This window comes from Lacerta agilis, chromosome 3, assembly GCF_009819535.1.
Source record: "Lacerta agilis isolate rLacAgi1 chromosome 3, rLacAgi1.pri, whole genome shotgun sequence".
Classification (NCBI taxonomy): Eukaryota; Metazoa; Chordata; class Lepidosauria; order Squamata; family Lacertidae; genus Lacerta; species Lacerta agilis.
Window position 1 is genome coordinate 766,349 of NC_046314.1, and position 17,792 is coordinate 784,140.

At 44.3% G+C, this 17,792-nt stretch overlaps 1 protein-coding gene across 1 annotated transcript in view; it reads left to right on the forward strand.

The window, feature by feature from the left end:
• SPATS1 (spermatogenesis associated serine rich 1) overlaps window positions 1–17,792 on the forward strand; it is a 54,059-nt gene that overhangs the window by 23,077 nt on the left and 13,190 nt on the right. The window lies entirely within an intron of this gene.

A 17,792-nucleotide genomic window follows, 5' to 3' on the forward strand; every position in this document is an offset into this window, starting at 1 on the left:
CCAGTACGATAATTTTTTCGCCTTGAGCTACAACTTCAATTGCTATGTATCTCCCTTCTTCATCCTTGAAAAGCTGTCTTGGATTGTATTTTTCCTTTGCATAAATTACAACACCTCTCTTCTTGACTTTATCTGATGAAATAAACTCTTGGCCTAATTTTTTATTTTGTAAATTCTTCTATGATGCCGAATAACATGTGTCTCTTGTAAACAAATAATATCCAATTTCTTTTGTTCTAGTGCATGGTAGACCCTGTGTCTTTTTGGCCTTTGGTTCAGGCCATGAATATTCCAAGTTAGTATTCTTAGTGCCATCTTAGAGTTTCGTTCCTCCTACCGCTCCTTCTTCTTCTTCTTCTTCTTCTCTTCTCTTCTTCTTCTTTTCTTCTTCTTCTTCTTCTTCTTCTTCTTCTTCTTCTTCTTCTTCTCTCTTCTCTTCTTCTTCTTCTTCTTCTGATTCCTCCTCCTCCTTCTCCTCACTCGTGGCTTTCTTCTCCTCCGGCCTTCCCGGTGGTACCAACTGGTACTGTCTAGCAGGATCCAATGAGGAGCCTGCAAATCAGCAATGTGTTTATCCAAAAATTTATCTTATCTTCCACCGACCTTATTCTTATGTTCCTCCCCTTATATTTGAAATTAAGGCCTTCAGGAAACTCCCAACTGAAGGGGATCTTTCTTGCTCTCAGCTCTGTTGTTAAATCTATAGTCCGTCCTTCTGGTCAAAAAGAATTTGGGATATCTTTAAAGATGATTATCTTTTTTTTTCTGGATCTCCAAATTGTTCTTGTAATGAAGGTCCAGTATCTGATCTCTCTGTGTTCTATTTTGAAAACTAATCATACAATCATTCACTCTTTTCGGATTCTTTTTTCCTTTAGTGCCAAATCTGAATGCCTTTGTAATGGATGCTTGCAAGTAACTTTCTTTGAGCTCCCAGAACTCAGAAAATTGTTTAATCAAAAAGTCTTTTAATTGTCCTGCTCAAGTTCTGGGACCCCCCTGAGCCTCAGGTTTCCCTCCCTTTCTTTTAATTGCAGAAATGAGAGATTCCTGAAAATCTCTTTGTTGCCCTCTAATTTTTTGAATTTCTTCAGTATCCACAGATTGGATTTTCTCCTCCACCACTTTAATTTTTATTAACTATCTTTGATTGCTTTTTCAATGTTTCAACTTCAGCTCCAATCCGCCCAATCGCAGTTTTGTTCTCTTTCACTGACTTCTCAACTGAAGAATTGCTTCCTTTAGAGTCTCTGAGGACTTTTGAATATCAGCTTGAAGTCCTTCCCTAGATTCTTTAATTTCAGTGTGGAGTTTATCAGCTACTGCCTGTAGGTTGGCATTGAGCTTCTCAAACGCAGAGAGCATCTGTGACATTTGGTCTTCTGAAGATTTCGGTACTGAGCCTTTCCTCTTTAATTCAGTTTTGGCTCTAGTAGATGCAGATGGTGTTTCTTGTGCTTGCATGCCTAATATCTTTGTTTTGGCAGTTCAAGGTCACTTAAAGATTTGAAATTTTCTCAGTCCAGAGAGCCAGTACTAGAACAATCCCATATATAAACACCAGGTGGCCGGAGAGTCAGGCAACCACAAACAAAACAAAAGGAGGGCAGTAGACTCTCAGCTCCTTGAAACAAAGGAACCGTCAGTTTCACTTTCCCAACTCCAATGGCGCAGTTTTAAAAAGTTTTTACCAAATTATAAGTCAAGAAAAGTACTCAATAAACCAAAGATCCAGGCAGCTGTCACTATATCCCTGTTTTAGACTCCCAAAGTCTAGCAGTTCGACATGTAGCAGTACTCTATTATTGTATCCAGCTGGAAACATTATCCAAAAGTATCCAAAGACTGCAGAAACAAAGTAACTTCGCAGCCCGCTAACTGACCCGGCACTCCGTATTCCAGAGGGTGTAGCGGTGATTTTTTCAGGCAATTGTAATCCACATAGGAAGAAAACTTCAATAAGTCATGGAAAAGCTTTGGAGATCAGAAAAAAGTCGAAAGAAAGTCATAGGAAAGCAGTACAAGCAATTAGAAAACTTCAAAGAAAAACCACGGCAATAGCTCCACAGCCGTTACTTTCATCAGCCGCTGTCAAAGGAACGGACTCCCTCTTTTTACGTTCCTTTCCGCAAGCCAAATTTCCAGATTAAATATCCAAATGTAGAGTTCTTTTACTTACAGATTGTCCAATTAAAGTCCAAATTGAGGAAGAATGAAGGCGCTCAATTCCGGCAGATCCCGCTGGCGTAGTTTCGGTTTGCAATGGCCTCTTCAGCACCGTGCCAGCGCTCCGCTCGCCCGATTTACCCCTTTACAGGGGCCAATCGGGAACGAAGATGACACGTCTTGGCGCCCGCTAGAGTGCCCGTCCACGGGACACTCCTCCCGTGGCTTAACGGGGGCTGTAGCGCGGTTACAAGCACCCCAAAACTACCGGAGCGTGTGCTCCCGACTGCGAACGGACCGGCGCCTTCACCGAAGTCTAGAGAACATAGATTTCCGACGTTTATGAGTCATATCTTTAATGGATGGGATGTTTTCTTAGCCGTCAAATACAATAATAGCTTTCCCATAATGACGAATTGTAAAATTCGCATAAGAACACGCTATGTCATCATACGTTTCATGCTTCCATTTACGGCGATGCAGCAGCGAACCACCATCTAACATGAATCAATCACTTCTTGGAACGTATTCGGTAATACAGCTATTCTGTTTCTGCATCACATATTTTTTGATAACATGTACTTATCTGTGACTTGTCAGCCTTCCTGGGTATGGAGCATGATTCAAACAATGAAGGTGGGTATGAGCACAATTCATACTGCAGCACTTCTTCCAAATTTAGTTCACCTGTGTTAACAATGACCTTTGAAACAGCAATGCTGGGTCAATCGTTCTTTCATCATCTCCAGGAATTTTCAGTGCAGCAGAGAACGCTAATGTTTTAACTTTGTCAGGATGCTTACATTTATATGAAAAAACTTATTGGTCAATAAGTTTAGCTACAACGACCTTACCAACTTCTTGCAATTCACGCACATTAACATTTGCCAAACCTGCAGTTACACCTGTTACAATATTACGCAGACTTGACTCGGGTGTAAATGGCGAGAATGCTTGCAACTTGCTCAATACCAGTTATGAATCACTTTTGTCTCTAATCAGCCTTGCACTAGATAGTTCCTTGTGTTGTTCATTGCATGATATGCACATGGTAAACTCTTGCATAGCGAGATTATACCTTGACGATACAGGCAATGATAAAGACCAAACTGCTCTGTGAACGTCAGTCAATCCACTTCCTCTGGTCAAACCCCCTGTAGTTTTAAGAGAGCGCATCAGACATTGTTCGATTACTAAGTCAGAACCCAATCCTGCCCAGTACTGTTCACTTCTGTGTATCACATGAAATCCTTTTTCAAACATTGCAGAAACAGTCGCATTTGTTGCTGGCAACAGAATCATATTCTGCAAATATAGGTATGCTGATTTCAAGTAATTATGGTGACCCGCAGCTGCAAAAATGGGTAGACACTGTTGTATGGCATCAATATGCATTTTCCATGAACCAGTTCTATCTGCTGTGATGAGTTTTCTAGCAAGATCAACCATATTTTGATACACAAGCCACAGTTTACTTGTTGCTGAGTTTGCTTTCAGTTCGCTCTTCTTTGCATCCAATGCACAGCTTATGTGTATAATAGTCTGTGAAGAATCCACTTCTTTTATAGTTTTGTTACAGGACACTAGTGAATCATACAGTGCTGAAGCTTCTTTTAAGACCCGAGGGAATTCTGAATAATCTTCAATTATCTGCGACATTATTTCAGCACTTATGCATGAATCGAGAATCAAATGTCCATGAAAAGCTGTTGATACTGATTTCCCATTTAACATATGCACTACTGTATTTTCCCCATAAATCTCTTCTAGGATTTCTTTAAGGCCCGATCCTGCCATGAGTGTACCAATGGCCCCAAGAAGATTCATGAAAGTATGTACGGAACCAAGCAATAGAATGATGTCTTTGAGAGCACTACCATCACATGATGAATGAACTATTTGTGATGCTTTCCAAAAGAGTGGCTGATGAAATGTTATGATAGTTGGTATATTGTGCTTAAGAGCTAAATCTCGTAGGTATGTTAAGGTAGACAGGATGCAAGTCATATCAGTGGGTTTCATATCAATGATAGGTAGGAAAAGCACTGATGATTCTCAACTTTCTGGTTGTTTTGGTTATTATGAAACTGCCTTGGTTGCACTGGTTGATGATCTCCGGCGGGCTAGGGACAAAAGTGAGAGCTGTTTCCTAGTTCTGCTGGATCTCTCAGCGGCTTTTGACACCATAGACCATAACATCCTTCTGGACCGTCTAGAGGGTTGGGAGCTGGGGGCACTGTTATACAGTGGTTCCGCTCCTTCCTCCTGGGCCATGTTCAGAAAGTGGTGGTGGGGAATGAGTGTTCAGACCCCTGGGCTCTCACTTGTGGGGTACCTCAGGGTTCTGTCCTCTCCCCCATGCTTTTCAACATCTATATGCAGCCTCTGGGAGAGATCATCAGGGGGTTTGGACTGGGTGTTCATCAGTATGCGGATGATACCCAGCTCTACCTCTCTTCCAACTCAGAACCAGTGAAGGCAGTGAAGGACCTGTGTGAGTGTCTGGAGGCGGTTGGAGGATGGATGGCGGCTAACAGATTGAGGTTGAATCCTGACAAGACAGAAGTACTGTTTTTGGGAGACAGGAGGCGGGCAGGTGTGGAGGACTCCCTGGTCCTGAATGGGATAACTGTGTCCCTGAAGGACCAGGTGCGTAGCCTGGGAGTCATTCTGGACTCACAGCTGTCCATGTGTACCATCTGGTACACAGGCTGAGACCCTACCTGCCCGCAGACTGTCTCGCCAGAGTGGTGCATGCTCTAGTTATCGCTCGCTTTGAAGGTGACCCAGGAACTACAAGTAATCCAGAATGCGGCAGCTAGACTGGTGACTGGGAGTGGCCGCCAAGACTACATAACTCCGGTCTTGAAAGACCTACATTGGCTCCCAGTACGTTTCCGAGCACAATTCAAAGTGTTGGTGCTGACCTTTAAAGCCCTAAATGGCTTTGGTCCAGTATACCTGAAGGAGCGTCTCCACCCCCATTATTCTGCCCGGACACTGAGATCCAGCACCAAGGGCCTTCTGATGGTTCCCTCACTACGAGAAGCCAAGTTACAGGGAACCAGGCAGAGGGCCTTCTCGGTAGTGGAACCCCCCTGTGGAATGCCCTCCCACCAGATGTCAAAGAAAAAACAACTACCAGACCTTTAGAAGACATCTGAAGGCAGCCCTGTTTAGGGAGGCTTTTAATGTTTAATAGATTATTGCATTTTAATGTTCTGTTGGAAGCCGCCCAGAGTGGCTGGGGAAACCCAGCCAGATGGGCGGGGTATAAATAATAATAATAATAATAATAATAATAATAATAATATAATAATATAATAATATATAATTTAAGTGCAATGGTTATTCAAAGTTCCTTGACAGTTTCAACAGCAGATCTACTTTGACATTTGTGGGATAGAGATCAGGCAATATTTTAAACTTAATGCCTCTGAGAGTACTGGATGCAAATTGATATTCATGAATGTTGATAGATACAGCAGCTTTTAAGTCACAGCTCAACATATTCTTTCTTGGAATACAACGAGAAAAGGTTATTGCTGCTATCATCCCCAAACCATGGAATGTGTTCTCACCATTCAGTGTAAGAATATTGTGCTCAATATTGTCCGCAGCTAGAAGAACGTGACTGTTTTCAACATTTTCTAATATATCAACAATTGAAAAACATAGGATATACACAATCAAGTTTAGAAAACTAATCGAATACAATACAATAGATACAGCAGGTCGGCCATTTTGAAATCACGATTTCTCAGTGTTCCTGTCAGCTAATTTTGTGTAATTTTTTAGATGTTATTCTGCACCCAATTCTCATCAAAATGCCATATACAGTGCTTTGGTTGCAATTTTGCCCAGGTTCCAGCGTTTTTTTCCGTAGTTTGCCCGCACTATTCAGAGATAGATGCTCAGCTGTTTCTAAACTTTAACTATCTCTATGTCTGTTCTGCTAGTACTCTTCCTGTAGGTCTAAATATCTTTGTCTGTGCGGGAGAGTAGTAGGAGATGGGTTGATTTACCATACCCATTGAGTCAATCACCCATATCCTACTACCCTCCTGAGAAAACCCCCACCCCACCCTCCCACTATATATAAGGGTCTGGTGACTTCTGTTTCAGTGTATCTGAAAAAGTGTGCATGCACACGAAAGCTCATACCAAGAACAAACTTAGTTGGTCTCTAAGGTGCTACTGGAAGGATTTTTTATTATTATTTTGTTTCGAATACAAGGAAACAAAGACAGCTGCAAAAAGCAGCAGCCCAGTTTGCCTAAGGGACAGCTTGCCCATTCACCCAGCACGCTAGCTCAGTGGCCTCTGTTGCCCTTTGGATGGACTTCCTGATTGGTCAATGGGCTTCATAAAATACACTTCTTATGTCTATTAGTCTTTTCTCCCCTCCCCGGGAACTTCTTCTCAATGGGGGGTGGGCTCTGTGGTGGTGGGCATCTCCTTTGCATGCAGAAGGTCCCGGGCTCATCCTCAGCATCTGCAGATCAGGCTGGGAAAGGTCTGTGTCTGAAACTCTGGAGATCCCCCAGGCTGACTGCATGGACCAATGATCTGACTTGCCAGAAGGCAGCTTCCTGTTTCCCTACGTGTTTCACCACTCCCGATAATCTTTGGCACCAATTGCGGCAGGAGTCCAGGACTCTTTCCATCCCCTCCCCCCCCCATACTGTGCTGTCTTAATTGTTGTATTTGTTCTGTGAGATTCCCAGAGACTTTATGTTATGGAGCAGCAGTAGACATTCGATCCATAAATGTCCCATTGAGTGTGGTGGGACTTACAATCAGCAAGAGGAAACAGTTGGGGCTGGCTTGAAATGGCCACAATCACCAGGGATTGGTTTTGTTTGCCAATTTGTTGATGAAATGGCCGTGGGATCCTAGCGGAGGGTTCCTCTTTGTCTCCCGGACTTGGCAGAGCTGAATAAAGGCTTGGCTACAATTATCTCCTTCGCTGAATCTCTGCCTTTAGTGCAAATTTCCCTCAATTTCTCCCTTCCTTCATAGGAAGCCTCCAGTCGTTAGCCACTCAGCCACTATTTTTAAGACTTTCCAGAAAAGTTCTGATCTCAACTTTGTTGAATACACAATCCCTTGATTCTTCTGTTTTGGATAAAAAAATATATGCTGGTTGTGATTAAGCTCTAACCAACAGGCAGCAGTTTGTTCTCTGGAGAAGAGGCAGAGCTGCAGAGCGAAATGGACATCTGATCTAAATTCTCCCAGTTGCTCGTGTTCTTGAAGGGTTTATCCCCTGAACACAGAAAAGTAGTTTGGAGAGGACTTGGAAAGTAATAGTGGTAAGAGCAGATGCTAACTAGAGATCTACTGCAGACACAGCACACTTTTACAGAGAAGGTAATTGCTCCAGAAGAACATTTTCCTTGAGAGGCCGTGTTGCAGAGCCCTTCCAAGAACGGGCAGTGATTAAGAAAGAGAAACTTGCATCCCTCCACCGATACAGGCCTCTCTTGCCTTCTGCCTCCCAAACATGCGCACAGGCAGAAAGCTTGTTGGTATTCCTGCCAGTGGAGCCCTGTGGAAGGTGCTGAAGTGCAGCTCTCAGAGGACGGGCCTGAGTTAGCTGCGGATCTACTAGATGCTAAGCTGCTCTCCCAGCTGGCACTGGCCAATGCAAAGCCTGATGCAAACCATATCCCTCTGCCAGGGCTCTCAAGTTGGCACAGGAATTGGGCTCATCCTGCCCGCCTGCCCTCCTTCCTTCCACTGCCACTGCCGTGAGAGTCCAGGTGGCAGATGTGGTGGAAGCTCTGCCTCTTCTCACTTCCGGTTCCTATCTGCCTTATGGATGCCGCTCCCACAATAGCAGAGACCATTAGAGAAGATAAACAAGGATGATTTTAGGGTAATTGTCCTTGCAAGGGCCCAGGGGGAGTGAGCTTCACTTGCAGATTGTCTCGCTACCTGGCTCTCGCTCCAGCATGGAACCTCTGAGTGCAAAAGCATTTCGCCTTTCAGTAACCCCCCTATGCAGCCATTAATGAAGCAAAGGCACTTCTGTGTATTAGAGTGAAATTAGGACTAATATATAGACGCTTGCTGGGACAAGATCATAAACTGCCAAACTTGAAACAGCTAAATTGAAAAGAAGACTTCCTTCGATGCAAAATACGGTGTGTGTGTGTGTGTGTGTGTGTAGCCTTTATCCTTTGCTAATAAATGATTCAGCAACACACACACACCCCAAATGCTAATAAACTGCTAAAAGGCAAGAAGAGATAAAAGAGAATAGGATTATATTTATGGATTACAACGAAAATTAGAACTGTGTGAGAAAATTGAAATGGATTTAAAGCATCCAACTTCCACTGTACTGCTATGGGAGGACCTGGACTTTGGGCTTTGAAGATCTGCCAAGGCTTTGGCGGGACACCAGATCCTTATTGAGAGAGTTGGCCAAGAAGGAGAAACTGGAGTCTTGTTAAAGCGTTGGTGGGACGCAGTTCACTCCTAATTTAGACTCAAACAATAACAAACAAACAAACAAAAGATGGCATGTGACACAGTCAAAAATACAGCCTCATTTTCTGGGAACAAAGGAAAAGAAAGAGTGAAAGAGCGAAAGTAGTGATGCTGAGCAAAACAGATGGAGAACAGGAAGAATGAAGACAACATGGATAAGATAAACGTTGCACACAGGAAACATTTGGGATACAGAACTCTTCTTGCAGGAATTTTTTTTTTATTAATGTGTTTTTCAAATGGAAGTCAAAAACTCTATAGCTGTTGATAAAGAACTAAGATCAAGACTGAATGTAATGGGATTAATCAAAACCTGGAAGCAGGATGAAATAAAATCATTTCACCTAGAAATCTAGCATGCAGATCTGGCAGATCTAAAAATTTATTATGAATCATCCTGCATGATTTGGTTGAAAGAGTGGATGGTGCTGAAGGATAAGGAGATTCTGGATTTGGAGGGATTTAAAAACAGATACGGTTGGCACTCCTCAGTGGTGGAGTAAGGCTCCGCGGTACCCAGGGCGGCAAAGGAAACGCCCCGGGGGCGGGGCGCCGTGACATCACATTGTGACGTCATGACGCTCCGCCCCCAGGGCGTTTCCGGGGGTGCCAGCGCCGCTTCTGCAGCCCTCTTTTAAGCCGAAGAGCTCGCTTTTAAGCTCTCCGGCTCAAAAGGAGGCTGTGGAAGCGGCGATCCGACGACAGAGTGCGCCTGCCCGTGCAGGCGCACTCCGTCGTCGGGCTGTGCGCTGCCGCTCCCAGGGTGACGGAGGGAGCGGCAGCACGTGGGAATGGTGGGAGGGGCTGCCTCTTGTCACCCCCACGTGCCGCCGTTCGCTCCGTTGTCCCAGGAGCAGCAGCACCGCACACAACCGTGCGCTGCTGCTCCCGGGGGGACGGAGCCAGCGGCAACGCGTGGGGCTGACAAGCGCCGGCCCCTCCTGCCACCTCCCCACGCTGCCGGTCACCCCGGGAGCAGCAGCGCTGCACGGACGGGGTGCTCCCTCGGCCGTGCGCTGTTGCTCCTGGGGTGACGGAGGGAGCGGCAGCGCTTGGGAATGGCGGGAGGGGCTGCCTCTTGTCACCCCCATGCGCCGCCGCTCGCTCCGGTCGCCCCGGGAGCAACAACGCACGGCCGAGGGGTGACCGGCGTTGCCTGGGGAGTGGCGGGAGGGGCGCCGCTTGTCGCCCCCACCCGCCGCTTGTCGCCCCCACCCGCCGCTTCTCGCCCCTGTCGCCCGGGGGCGTACCGCCCCCACCGCACCCCCCTAGCGACGCCCCTGGCACTCCTATCTTTGGCAAGATAAAGTGAAAGTCCACAAGGAATTCTTGGCACACGTATTTAGAAAACCTCTATACGAGGTGTGGCAAAGATGTAAAGATCTAGTAGAGAGAAAGACACCTAGATGGCTATCACCCACAGAGATATTAACAATAAAAAAAATCAATACAGAAGAAGAAAATTGGATAACATATGATGATTTGCTAATAGAATCAGAAAAAGGTTGGAAAATTAAACCATATGATCAGGTGGCGGGAAAATTGACAGGGTGGATTCAGTATCACCAGGTGTATAATCTATTTAATGAGATAAAGAAAATGTAATTTTGATAACAACAAATCGAAATTTCAAGTGGAAATATTAGAGGGCAGGGGGAAATTGCTATCCAAGATGTACAATTACCTATTAGAATGGTACACAAAAGACAAGGAAGTTAAAGAGGTAACATGTAAAATGGGCTATAGATGTGGGTCACAACATCCAACTCGAAATGTGGGAAAAATTATGGAACAAACATATAAAATTCACAGCTTGCACAATTTTGAAGGAGAATATCATGAAAATGATGTACCGCTGGTACCTAACGCCAGTAAGATTAGCGAAAATGTACAGGAGATATGATAAGAAATGCTGGAAATGCGAGGTAAAGGATGGTGAGTTTTATCACATGTGGGGGTATGCGACAAAGTTAAATATTATTGGGAAGCATTTATAATGAACTAAGAAAATACTTAAATATACATTTCCGAAAAAAAACCGGAAGCCTTCCTGATTGGTTTAGTTGGGAAGAGATTGAAAAGAAAGACCAAAGATTTTTTCTATACGCCACCACAGCAGCAAGGATATTACTGGCACAAAATTGGAAATTAAAAGATCTACCAACGGTTGAGGATTGGAGAAGAAAATTATTGGAATATTCAGAATTGGTGAGATTAACGGGTAAATAAGAAACCAAAGAGATCAAAAGTTTCAATTGGAATGGGGTAAATTTTTGGATTATATGAAAGATTGTAAAAATTTGTAAGCACTTACAGGTATGACGGAATTCTTGCAACAGGACAAAAATGTAAAGATAGATAATGATAACAGTAAGATGACAAAACATGTGAGAATAAGGAAAAGCGAGGGAATGATGAAAAATTAGAAAACCAGAGAAGAGAAGGAAGGAAGTCAGGAAACTCGGCGGAGTTTGTGTAATATTGTAAAATCATATTTGATGAATATGTATTTATTTTGTTTGTTGGTGAAAAATACAAATATAATTTCAAAAAAAGAAAGAAATCTAGTATGCAGAAAGTCACAAAATGTATAATTGGCTTTATAACTGATATATTTTTGAATTTGAATTGTAATTTGACATTGAAAAAATGTGGTTTATATTGGACATTAATAATTGAGAATTAATAAACAGTATTAAACAGAAGCTCTGCCTCTTCTCAGAGTCTTGCCAGTGGCAGCAGGTGGTTTGGAAAGCTCTGCCAAGAATGTTTTTCCCCTCTGGGGAATGAAAGAAATCAGATAATGGTCCACTGAGTTCCAGCAGACTTACCGGTACTCCTCAGTCAACGCCCTGCTGAATACAATGGATTGTGAAAATGGCAGTGGCAGGCAGGCAAGGTGGCAGGAAGATTGGCGGAGGAGTCACAAAGCCATTTCTCATTTAATTTCTGGGACAGTTACATAAATTTTTAGTCAGGTCACTGTTGCTCACCATCCCCACATTTGGTGTATTATGATTAACATTTATTCTAAGAGAAAAGACATGAGTGGGATTCGTCACATTTAGATAAATCCTACTATTAGCGGAACCGTAATATGCCTGGTAAGGCTTATCTGTAGTCGTGATTATGAAAATACCACATTTTATGATGAGCCCTTTACAAGTAAGCCAAAGTACTAAGACTTAAACTTATTCCAGGTTTGTTCAGTACATAGTTATGTTGAGGGTCTCTCTGTGTGTGTAAACAAAATAAAATAAAAAATTCCTTCCAGTAGCACCTTAGAGACCAACTAAGTTTGTTCTTGGTATGAGCTTTCGTGTGCATGCACACTTCTTCAGATACACTGAAACAGAATCACCAGACCCTTATATATAGTGAGAGGGTGGGGAGGGGTATTACTCAGAAGGGTGGTGGGAATGGGGGATTGGCTGATAGGTGTGGAAAACCTGTTGACGACTGTTAACGACTGCAATTGGTCGTACAGGAAAAAGCAAGGGGTGAGGTGGCTAAAAATAGCTTTATCATGTATAATGAGATAAGAATCGAATGTCTCCATTCACACCAGATCTCTCCATGGTTTTAAGTTTGGTAATAAGTTGCAATTCAGCAACTTCTCTTTCCAATCTATTTCTGAAATTCTTTTGTAATAAGACAGCTACTTTGAGATCTTGTATAATGTCCTGAGAGATTGAAGTGTTCTCCTACTGGTTTCTCTGTCTTGTGATTCCTGATATCAGATTTATGTCCATTTATCCTTTGGCGTAGGGTTTGGCCTGTTTGTCCAATATAGAGAGCTGAAGGGCACTGTTGGCATTTGATGGCATACACAATGTTAGACGATGAGCAATTAAATAGTCCTGAGATGGTATGTTTGATGTTGTTGGGGCCAGTAATGGTGTTGTCCGGGTGTGTTGTTGTTGTTCAGTCGTTCAGTCGTGTCCGACTCTTTGTGACCCCATGGACCAGAGCACGCCAGGCATGCCTATCCTTCACTGCCTCTCGCAGTTTGGCCAAACTCATGTTAGTAGTTTCGAGAACACTGTCCAACCATCTCATCCTCTGTCGTCCCCTTCTCCTTGTGCCCTCCATTTTTCCCAACATCAGGGTCTTTTCCAGGGAGTCTTCTCTTCTCATGAGGTGGCCAAAGTACTGGAGCCTCAACTTCAGGATCTGTCCTTCTAGTGAGCACTCAGGGCTGATTTCTTTGAGAATGGATAGGTTGATCTTCTTGCAGTCCATGGGACTCTCAAGAGTCTCCTCCAGCACCATAATTCAAAAGCATCAATTCTTCGACGATCAGCCTTCTTGATGGTCCAGCTCTCACTTCCGTACATTACTACTGGGAAAACCATAGCTTTAACTATACGGACCTTTGTCGCAAGGTGATGTCTTTGCTTTTTAAGATGCTGTCTAGGTTTGTCATTGCTTTTCTCCCAAGAAGCAGGCGTCTTCTAATTTCGTGACTGCTGTCACCATCTGCAGTGATCGTGGAACCCAAAAAAGTGAAATCTCTCACTGCCTCCATTTCTTCCCCTTCTATTTGCCAGGAGGTGATAGGACCAGTGGCCATGATCTTAGTTTTTTTGATGTTGAGCTTCAGACCATATTTTGCGCTCCTCCTCTTTCACCCTCATTAAAAGGTTCTTTAATTCCTCCTCACTTTCTGCCATCAAGGTAGTGTCATCAGCATATCTGAGGTTGTTGATATTTTTTCCGGCAATCTTAATTCCGGTTTGGGATTCATCCAGTCCAGCCTTTCGCATGATGAATTCTGCATATAAGTTAAATAAGCAGGGAGACAATATACAGCCTTGTCGTACTCCTTTCCCAATTTTGAACCAATCAGTTGTTCCATATCCAGTTCTAACTGTAGCTTCTTGTCCCACATAGAGATTTCTCAGGAGACAAATGAGGTGATCCGGCACTCCCATTTCTTTAAGAACTTGCCATAGTTTGTTGTGGTCGACACAGTCAAATGCTTTTGCGTAGTCAATGAAGCAGAAGTAGATGTTTTTCTGGAACTCTCTAGCTTTCTTCATAATCCAGCGCATGTTTGCAATTTGGTCTCTGGTTCCTCTGCCCCTTCGAAATCCAGCTTGCACTTCTGGGAGTTCTCGGTCCACATACTGCTTAAGCCTGCCTTGTAGAATTTTAAGCATAACCTTGCTAGCGTGAGAAATGAGCGCAATTGTGCAGTAGTTGGAGCATTCTTTGGCACTGCCCTTCTTTGGGATTGGGATGTAGACTGATCTTCTCCAATCCTCTGGCCACTGCTGAGTTTTCCAAACTTGCTGGCATATTGAGTTTAGCACCTTAACAGCATCATCTTTTAAAATTTTAAATAGTTCAGCTGGAATATCATCACTTCCACTGGCCTTGTTGTTAGCAAGGCTTTCTAAGGCCCATTTGACTTCACTCTCCAGGATGTCTGGCTCAAGGTCAGCAACCACAGTACCTGGGGTGTATGAGACCTCCATATCTTTCTGGTATAATTCTTCTGTGTATTCTTGCCACCTCTTCTTGATGTCTTCTGCTTCTGTTAGGTCCTTTCCACTTTTGTCCTTAATTGTGGTAATCTTTGTACGAAATGTTCCTTTCATATCTCCAATTTTCTTGAACAAATCTCTGGTTTTCCCCATTCTGTTATTTTCCTCTATTTCTTTGCATTGCTCGTTTAAAAGGCCCTCTTGTCTCTCCTTGCTATTCTTTGGAAATCTGCATTCAATTTCCTGTATCTTTCACGATCTCCCTCGCATTTTGCTTGCCTTCTCTCCCCCGCTATTTGTAAGGCCTCATTGGACAGCCACTTTGCTTTGTTGCATTTCTTTTTCATTGGGATGGTTTTTGTTGCTGTCTCCTGTATAATGTTACGAGCCTCCATCCACAGTTCTTCAGGCACTCTATCCACCAAATCTAAATCCTTAAACCTGTTTAAGGGTTTAAATCCTTAAATCTAAATCATTAAACCTGTTTAACAGGTTTAAGGGTTGTCCGGGTGTATGTGGCAGCAAAGTTGGCATCTGGGTTTATTGCAGGCTCTGGTGCCAGTGTCCATGTTGAGTCCTGTTGTTGTATTATTGTGGGTGAGGAGTTGTTTAAGATTGGGTGGCTGTCTCTCTCCCCCCCCCTCTGTGTAGCACTCGGTACATTTTTGTTGTTTTAGCCATCAATTGTAAAATTGCAAAAATGAATTGGCTTAAATAAATGAATCGACCTACTTAAGGCTGACAGCTCTTGTTACTTGCAGCCTGAACCACAGCCAAATTAAACTGAAATAATTCAGTTGCATAATCTTAAAAGCTTCGCACCTCAGTTGAACTGGCTGACATACTGTAGATGCAGATGGAGCAGGAAAGGGAAAGCTCTGAACATCCAGGCCTTCCTTTGTGCACAGCGCCTGGAGAACTGAAATACTTGATGGGTGCAAAGAAACCCTAGAGTGTGGTGGCCAAGACTCTCAACAAGGGAAATGGGGTGGGGGAAGTTGCAACTGCAAACATTTATCCAAGAGGAATGGCAAAGAACAAATTGCTAGAACTGAAAATTAAGGGTGGAATTCAACATTACACTATGAGGTATAAGCTCATACCAAGAACAAACACAGTTGGTCTCTAAGGTGCTACTGAAAAGAATTTTCTATTTTGTTTTGACTATGGCAGACCAGCACGGCTACCCACCTGTAACTGGAACTATGAGGATTGTTCAGCCAACACAAACATTTCTGCTTGCCAGATGGAAGAATTGCAAAGTAGGTGCCGAGCAATTCCGCCTTCTCTCTGTCACTCAATAGCATTTCTCCTGCATAGTTCTCCTGATTCTGCAGAGTGTTTTATGGGGTGGGGTGGGGGGACAGAAGTGGGAGGACCCTGAGGGGAAAGCTCCATTGCACTGGTGTGAATTCTTGCACTGGCTTTTGCTAGTGGGCCAACTTAGAATCACAGAATCAGAGAATTCTAGAGGTACCTTGAGGGTCATCTAGTCCAACCCCCTGTAATGCAGAAATCGCAGCTAAACAATTCCTTTGAATCGTTTCTCTTTTATTTTTTCTGGCCTGATCATCAGAATTTAAAATTTGGAAAGGGGACAAAAATTCCACAAACTCTGGGATGAATCACTGTTTTAGTACATATGCACTTGCTGGTACTAGCCTAATGATGAATTGTCCTGATGTAGACCTGCAAGTCATATCACTGATTGGATGCTAGAAGGTAAGGGATCTATTATGTCCTGAGGCTTCTCTCTCAATCTGGATAGCATTCAGCAAACCTCCATGAAACTCTCATACATAGATTTATTGAAGAGAATCAAGGCACATGTGGAAACATTTGCTCCATTCCAAGAGGCTGCTCTTTGGCTCTGAAGGAAAGTGGCTGGGAGCTTTTATGAAGCTCCTTGTGGAGCGAGTTCGCGCCTCTTCTAGACTGAAAAAACAAGCAAGAAGGAAGGCTTCTTCCGCTAACAGAAGGTAGAATATGGCTGTGCCTACATTTCCCAACCTGCCTTGGGGTATAAAAAGGGGGGAAGGCGGCTTGGCTTTTCCCTTTCTTACATGGCCGGCTTGGCTTTTCCCAAGACGAAACCCGCGCGCCCTTGCCCTTGGAAACGCCACGGCTGCTGTTGCTTTAGTGGGTGCAACTGAAAACACGTGTAGCTCTTTGCGGGAAGCGGCGGCAGGAGACGCGGGCACACCGGTACGGGGAATGTGCAGCACCGCCTGGCTGCAGGCTGGTCTCCCGCGCGCTTCTCTCCCGGCTCATCCCGATCCCTAGTTCCCAAGGAAAGCCTTCTCGAGAGTCGCGGGAGGTGCGGACCCCGAGGGGCCGAACGAGCCGCTGACCGTTGACAGGATACCTCGCTTGCTGGGTGAAGGGCTTCTCCTGGCTGGAGAGGCCCTTTGCGAGGTCCCAACTCAGCCCAGGCAGCTACACGGTTGGAGAGATGCCATGTCGGCTCCCAGGTCCTTCGCCTGCTGGGTCAAACGTCCCCCTCGGTGACCCCTCCCCAATTATTCAGCTTCCGGGCGTAGGTAGGGGGCACCAGGAGGGCCACTGATCGGTTCGCTGCACGAAAACAGCTCAGAGCAGCAGCAGGCTACTCCTAGTAGCAGTGACTCCTCGGGACTTCATCTCAGGACTGTGGTGGCCAAAGGTTTGTGTATGGATTTAGGTTATGCTGAAATCATAAGTTTGGATTTGTTTATGTATTTTGATGAATGGTTTTGTAAATTTTGCATCTAGTCACAGGATGTCTATTTTGCAGGGTGTTTTGAAGGAACAAGGTCACGAATGACGACAGTCCTTGAGAAATCTAAGTAGGGAGCAGACAATCTCACCAGAATTCCCTTCTTTTGTTTGCTTCTGTTTCCGTGGCACCCAGGGGACGGACAACAGGATGGCGGTTGCAGATGGGGGTTTGTACTGAAACTCCCTGTTGCAATGACTCCTGGGCGGGCCCTTTACAGCTTAGAGTCAAATAAGTGCAGAGCACAGCAAGCATGGGGAGGGCTGCTGGTAACGCGTTGTTTCTCGCTCTAAAGCTAAATTTTGAATGCCAACCACATGGGCGCCAGAATGAAGCCAAAAGGAAGCTCAGAGCCTTCTGAGGACTATGAGATTATTAAAATGGGTTAGGAGACCACTGTCAAGAAATTGCAAATAGGTAGACATGCGTTGCTTCTAATAGGGCAAAATGAAACTAAGAAGGCATGAATCAGAATGATTTTGTTGCCTGCCATTAGGACTTGGGAGGAGCCATAACTCAGCAGCAGAGCTCCTGCTTTGTGTAGAAAGTCCCAGGTTTGAACCCAGCATTGCCAGGAAAGGCTGGGAGTGACTCCTGCCTGACACCCTGGAGAGTCAATGGCAGTCAGTGCGGACAAGCCTGGTCTGACTCAGCATAAGGCTCCTGTGTTCCTGTGTTCCTGTGCTTTCCGTGGCTTAATGTTTAATTGCTGCACTGCTGCATTTAACAAGTGAATTAAAGTGTGAAATGCTCTGACTTGGTACAAGACATATTCCTATGCGCTTGTGCCACCCACAGGGAAGGGATTCACTGCCTTGTAGCTATTCATTTTGTGATCACGTTATCAGAAACTGAGACTCTGTCAGCTGTGATCCGCATTTCAT